The sequence below is a fragment of the Poecilia reticulata genome, linkage group LG8 (genome assembly GCF_000633615.1).
Source record: "Poecilia reticulata strain Guanapo linkage group LG8, Guppy_female_1.0+MT, whole genome shotgun sequence".
Lineage (NCBI taxonomy): Eukaryota > Metazoa > Chordata > Actinopteri > Cyprinodontiformes > Poeciliidae > Poecilia > Poecilia reticulata.
This window is the reverse complement of record NC_024338.1, coordinates 15103668-15110843: the sequence shown is the minus strand read 5'-3', so window position 1 is coordinate 15110843 and position 7176 is coordinate 15103668. Positions and strand designations below refer to the sequence as shown.

At 38.4% G+C, this 7176-nt stretch overlaps 1 protein-coding gene across 3 annotated transcripts in view; it reads left to right on the top strand.

Moving 5' to 3' along the window:
* The first annotated feature begins 5280 nt into the window (after nt 1-5280).
* Nucleotides 5281-7176, top strand: part of gper1 (G protein-coupled estrogen receptor 1) — a 4976-nt gene continuing 3080 nt past the window's right edge. Inside the window, exons 1-2 of one of the 3 annotated variants that reach the window (XM_008415937.2) lie at nt 5281-5450; nt 6381-6501. The gene's annotated coding sequence lies outside the window, so the exon portion shown is untranslated. Of the gene's footprint in view, nt 5455-5489; nt 6502-7176 lie in introns of those variants that run through there. The other 2 variants (XM_008415936.2, XM_017306340.1) reach the window with 2 other exon arrangements.

Below are 7176 nucleotides of genomic sequence, written 5' to 3'. Positions count from 1 at the left end.
TTTTTTTTTTTTTTTTTTTGTCATTTATTTAAAAGAGTATATATTATTGAGCTCTTATAAAATGCTAAATAAAAATGTTACAATTCCGCAGTGTTTGTTTTTGTCTTTGCAGACTAACTTGGCAATTCTCAGTTGATTCCACTCCCACTCTATAAATCATAAACACTTGATGCAAAAATATTTGGATAGCTTCTCAATATGACGTAATATAGACAATAATCTGAATGTTTTTTTGTTCAGATTATAACTTGGTTTTATTCACAGCCTGTGGTTTTTTTCAAACATTTTGTCTACTGGGAATGTTTTGTCTCCAACTATAAAATGAGTCATTGTGTAGTTTATATTGCCTGATTTTTGGCAGCATACTTCCACTGTGGCACCTTCAGTCAGACTGTGAGAAGCGTTCCCAATTTGAACTGTGTGTTTGCTTTTGGAGCCACAGTATGTGCTCGCCTGCAAGAGTCCTGCACTCATGGTCACATGGTTTACAGTGATTTTCAGTGGTAATGCTAACTTCAAATGGATATGGAGGAAAATCTTAAATTTTCCAAAATGGCACAGGAGCCCGTATTTATTTTTTTTCTCCCCAATCCTCATAAAATTCTGCATGAATTCTAACATAAAAACGCAGCGTATTCTATTATGAATTTTCTCTTGGATCCAAATATGACAATCCTAGATATTTGCTGAATAACAAACTGCAGTGTTGCAACAAACACATTTTAGGAGATGATCTGCGCCTGTTTTATTTAAATGTGTAAATGTTTAATTGACTTATTTTGAATATTGCTGAGACTAAGAAGCTGAATTTGGAGCCGCCTTCCCTGGAGACAAGCCGACTGAATCCTTGGCAGGAGGAGTAATTAGGAACGATGGCGTTGGCTTACTGTGTGCTGCCTCATAAATGGAAAAGAAACCATGATCAGACCTCAAACTCACGCCCAGCTAAGACAGCTGCCCAAATATCAGAATGGTTTATTATTTCAGAGAGGTGGGGGGGGAGGAGGGGGATGTTCAAACTCGCAAAGGCGCAGATAAACCCAGAATCACTCATTTCGCTAAAACAGACACTTGGAATCATTCTCTGCGTGATGAACGTTTGCAGATGTTTGTGTTTGGACAGCAAAATCTCAGCTGTGCAGATCATCCCTTTTAATGTGCTTTAATAACAAAACAAAAGCAATGCTCTTTTCAGTCTGTGTGTGTATATGCGTGAATTATGTATATTTTGTATGTAAAAGATTTGACAGAAGATACTTTATCAAGATTACAGTATTATTTTTTTTAGAAAATTATCTAGATTCTGTAAGTACTTTCCTGTTAGCTGAGTCAAAGACTTAATAAAGGATAAACTAATATTATGAATTTTTATTTTTTTTTTACTAATTGCAACGACATATGAAATGTTACGCAACACTGAGAACATATGCTTCAGCATTTGCAGTGCAACCAAGCTGTTTCGCTTAGCTAACGGGTACAGTCTGTATAAACTGTGCGTTGATTGAAATTTGTCTGTCCTTATTTTAATTTTAAAAGAACTGACTTGGTGTGTGACACTCAAGAGTGCTTTAGATTAGAGTAATGGAAACTCTCTTTCCTTTAACCCTGACCAGGTCATGGCAGTAAGCAGGCGGTGTTGGTTGTTCCCTCCCCCGGAGATGCAGCCGCAGTGGGTGTCGGCATTAATGCCACAGCTTATGTAAGGATCTTCTAACCACAGCGTACAGGCTAGTGGAAAACAGAGGCATTCCCCACATTCTGGGAATTGTTCCGTCTTTCGTGGGCATGATAGAAACGCTGGCTGCATCTTGTAAACATTGCTGCACACTGAGAGCTGTGACACTGGCAGACTGTGGAAAGTGGCGCAACAGGAGGCCTGTTGGCCTGAGATGATTAGGTGATCAGGATCACGCTGCAAAAGTCTAAATATAGAATTAAAAGGTGTCACCCTGAAAGGTCTGCAGACTGAGGTAAGTGCTATGGCGTAGGAAAGGAAAACTGACCTGTCAGAGTCAAACTAAACAAAGTAACGAGCTTGTGATGCTTGTTCTTGTTTGCATTAATAACATATCAGCAGCCACAAAACTAAACGGCATATAAAATAATTCACATTTTACATTAGAAAATAATATAGTGTGATTATTTTTTTATTTTTATTATTTTTTTGCATATGGTTCAGAAGAAAAAATAAAATTTTAGTTCAAATTTTAAAACAAATTTAATATTAAAGTTTCTTATCACATTTCTCTTGTAAAAAGAAAAAAAAATTTGTGCAGGTTCAGCCTGAAAATTGAGTTATTCTGACATATCCCATAGTTTTTAATGGGTTACATTAGTCCTAATATTGTTTTTCCTTCTTAAGAGGCTCAGCCAGACCAAAACTATGAGGGTCAAGTTGAAAAGTGAACAGCACCAGGCCACCTAAGAAGACAGAACATTTGGCCTGCAGCTTTTTGTGTTTTTTTTGGCTGTCGAGCACATTTCAGGCACGACCTCAGACCACCGATGTTTCTCTTAATACGGGTGAAATTGGACTACAGAGAATGAGGACAGGAACATGACTGGGCAGGGCACACTTGGAATTATAGATCAAGTATAAGAATGGGAACAAAGAAAGCTATTCAGAGCATAAAAGATGGAAGATAACAGGAAACGGCATGCTGCAAATAAACATGTTGGGTTTAAAAAAAAAAGAACAAATCAAGACAAAACAGGCACAAGGGATCTGATGTGATAGTTATCTAAAACACGATGTTGTTGAATAAAACAACATAATAAATCCAACACGCTTCCTCTTCAAGGAAAAGCCTCAACACATCACTGGAGCTCAAGGGAAAACAAGTGGACCGGAGCAGATGCTTGAAAAACAATCCACCCTTCCTCCCTTGCCAGTGCCGTTCATTGCTTTTTCTCTTCAGGAAAAATAAAAATAAATAAAAAACTAGATAGCCTAACATTAAAATCCCTTCATCAGCTAATTATCAGAAATTGCTCTGGAAGCAGAGCAAACAGGGCCGGACTTGGCAGGATGTTCCATTCACAGTTTGTGGTTGTGGCTGTTAGAGATGCTGCATGGAGCCAGCAGCACATCAGACTGGTAAGTGGAGGCAGATGACGGTGTTTTACCTTCCCTCCTGCAGACCTCCCACTTTCTCACCCCCTCCAACCAAAACCAGTTAAACCACACCCTTTCCCACTCAAAACACTGCCAGCACTGTCCTGTTCCTCTGATGTCCCTGTAAATGGGGTTGGGGAGGTATTGTTGTTCTCTTTTTTACAGACTCAGAAAGCAAATTTACTAGGTAAATATGTTTTTACAGTGTTTGCAATGGAACATACTAAATAAGTCTAATAAATAAAAAAACGAAAGAATGTTCCGCTGTCATTTTGTGCCCAATGGTATTTCAGAATTTTCACTTTGCTTGTTTGGAAACCATGTTTGTATATCTGCGTATTTGACGTTTAAATATGTTTGAACATAACCAAGGCTTCAGTTTTCAGTCACGCCATCAAAAATATTCACTTTTTATGTCAGCGAGCCCTCTTGTGGACACAAAGAGACATTGCAACCTTATGTAACAATAGTAACTCATGGTTTAATGTCTAATGTCTTAATTCATGTTGAAGCGCCACAAACATGTAGCAATAACCAATTTGAAAACCTCTTCCCTATCTGTACAACTGAAAATAAAAGCAACAAAAATATACATGTTATTGTTGGGGGTGTAAAAAATAAAAATCTGCAGTTCTCTGATTACGTAAGGGTGCACATTCTTAAATTAATATTTTGTCACAGTATCTACTGATTGCTGAAAACAACCTGCCTTCTTCAGTTCCCTCCATCCATTATAATGAATATGATTAACGTAACGCAAAGCTCTGCTTTCCTGGCTGAATTTTCCTGTTTTTTTTGTTTTTGTTTTTTTGTTTTTTTCACATCTTTCATAGCTAAAGGCATAGTTTGTAGAAAGTGTACAAAGGATCAGAAGGATATTGTACCAGGGCATTATTAGTCAGAAGAAGCGTACAAAAGATCCAGTCTTATTTATATACTATGTCACAGTACAGATAGTTCCCATAACTGTGAAAACTGCCTGGCAACAATGATAATGCTACAAATTGATATTTCTCCAAAATTACTGAAAAAAAACCAACAATAGAAAGACTGATTATGGATTTAAAGAAATCAATAGCAACACCAAATAAGTTGGAGGAAATTCAAACAAGAACCAGTTGTTCTTTAGAAGTGATAGATATCCCTTTATCTGGCTAAAATCTTCCAAAACTATGTGGACAAAAAGGTGTCATTTATCCCAGCAGGTGATGGATTATAGTCTAACACTGCAGCTCTGATCTTTGAGGATTAACATCTGCTACCTTAGACAAAAGAAGAAAAAATAGCCAAACAAACCTGCAAGTATGGTACCTGCAACAAAACATCAAGACACACAAAAAATAAATAAATCCATCAGTGAAGCAATCTGTCAACCTCTTTATGTATTTAAACTTACTGACAGCTTTAGGTCTTATGGCTATTAGTGCATTTCTGCAATCATTACAATCATTCCACCATTCTCTGCAGACTCACTCAAGTCCTTTCAGATTGTTCGGACAGTTTTGGTAGACAGCTATTTTAGGTCTGGCTCAAGATGTTCACTTGGATTTCAGTCCATCTGGGCCATTCAAGGATATTGACAGGTTGGTCCTGATGCCATGTATTCATTGCAGTGTGCTTTGGGTCATTTTTGAACAATCTCTCTCTGTCTGACTGATACTGTGTCACTTTCTAGGACTACTCACCTAATTTCTGCTGCATAAATGAATGTCCCCATAGCATGATGCTGCCACCACCATGCTTCAAAGAGCAGATGCTGTCAGTCAGTTGATGAGCAGGACCCTTTTCTTCCCCAAAACATGATACTTGAAATGACAATAGACTTTCTGGCAAAATTCCAGCAGAATGCCACACCAATCTGTCCACTGTACCACAAAGAGCTGATTGGTGGAGTGCTTTAGCCACCAGTCAGGTTACCTTCTGACTAGTTCTCCCGTCTCCACTACTGGAGGTCCGACTACTCGGCCACCTCTCTGATCAAGGCACTTCTTCTCTGATCACGCAGTTTGGTTGGGGAGTGAGATCTAGGGAGGGTCCTTGTGGTTCCAAACCTCTTTCATTTACAAACAATGGAGACCACGGTGTTTTTCAGGATGTTTAATGCTGCCAAAACATTTTTGCGTGCTTCCTCAAATTCATGCCCTGACACAGTCCTGTTCCTTTGACTTCATTACGTGGTTTCTGCTCTGACATGTAGTTTTAACTATGAGACATTATGTAGACAAGCGTGCCCCATTCTAGGTCTTGTCCTAATAACGAACTCAGCAGAGGTGAACTCTAATACACTTGTTGAGGATGATCGATCGGTGGAAACAGGATGCGCCTGATCACGGCTGTGAGTGAGTACTTACTTTTTTCAATAAATTTGTAAAAAATAAAAATAAATTAAGAAACTTTTTTCATTTGTTCTTAATCTGACATTTTGTGTAGAAATTTGAACGAAAATTAATTTCAAAGTCTACAGACTGTGCCTTGCAGCACAGACTGTAGACAAGGCGACCTTCTCTGAATACTTCCTTCATGCTCTGTACTTCTGCTCAACATTGCTAAAAATACCTTGGTTAAAGCAGATGGTTATTGTTTGTCTGTAGTCAATGTACCCGTCCTCACTAATCCCTCCAAGTTGTTCAAAAAAACATCACACCTTCTGACTCCACAACAACTGGTCTCAGCGGTCTCAGTCTGGACACATAACGTAGTTAGAATTATGATGTGTTAGTGTTAGCCTGGCCAGGAGCAAAGAGCCTGCTCTATTTTACACTGATTGAGAGTGAAAGCTTACAGTCTATCCCTCAATCTAAACGTGACTGCTGCACCCAACATCATATTCAATTAAATATTGAATGTGACTTTTCCATCACAGCATAATGATGTACATCATGTCAACTTTTGATTTATCATGCTAGCATATGGCTGCAAAAAAAAAAAAAACAAAGGCGCGAGGCACGTGTTTGCACGGCCTTTAACACTAAAAGCTGGGCAATCCAGGTGAACAAATACAGCAAAAAATGTAAGTGGTTGCCACAGCAACACAACCCTCACAAGGCAAACTCCCCGTAGCACCGTCATCTTGATCGGACTTTGCTTTGTGTTATAATCAGCATGCTGAGTTTTGAAGATTTGAGCTGTTCCCTGTTCAACCGCTGTGATGAGACACTAAAACTACAAACAGATGAAAGCCAGGCAGATGAAGCATGATGGCAAAACATGGGAGTCAGATCATCTCCTGCCTCCCTGCCTCTCCCCGCCCTCCTCTCATCCCCAGGCAGGGCTGGGCCAAACGGTAGGTGGTGCAGAAGAGAAGCCTGGAAGTGGGATTTCCAAATCTTTGGCTTTCTGACTCTTCACTGGACAAGCATAGAGAAGCAATACATCCCAAATATAAAGTAAGTGTGGTTAATAATAGTCTCATCTTTATACCTTCTGTAGATACACAGGAAATGAAGATAGATGGAGTTTGTTTCTTGTCTTGAGAGAASTGGTCGCTTAAGTTTTAAGTTATCTTATCGGCTAGCTGTCATTTTCTGTAATAAATGTCTGGAGCTCTTAATTGCAGTTTCCCTGAGAACATTTACGTAATGGCTTTTCTTTTGGTGGGAAACAAACTGAAATTACAAAGAAAACTGCCCTTACAAAGTGTTATGAGAGCTAGAAAGAGAAATAAAAGTAATTCTACTAATATAGATGTTCTTATAATGTACTTGAGGTCTGTGTTCTCTGTAGTTGACCAACATAACTAACATAAAGTGTGACTTGGGTTTATTAAATATTTCAAAGATTGCCAAAAGGAATTTAAAAGAATTGGCTGAATAAATATTCTATTTCCTACTATTTCCTACCCATTCATACTTTTATTTATTGTTCTGGTTTTAAATTACTTCTGTGAGGAATAAATAAATCCCAGAAGACTGTAAATATCAAAGGTCATGTTTACCAAACACAAGATGGTATTATGGGAAGAGTCTGCGATTTTGGGTCTAAAGATGATCCAGTATGTTTTTCAATAAAAAAACAAATTTGATTTAGACTGTGTGTGTGTGTGTGTGCGCGCGTGTGTGTGT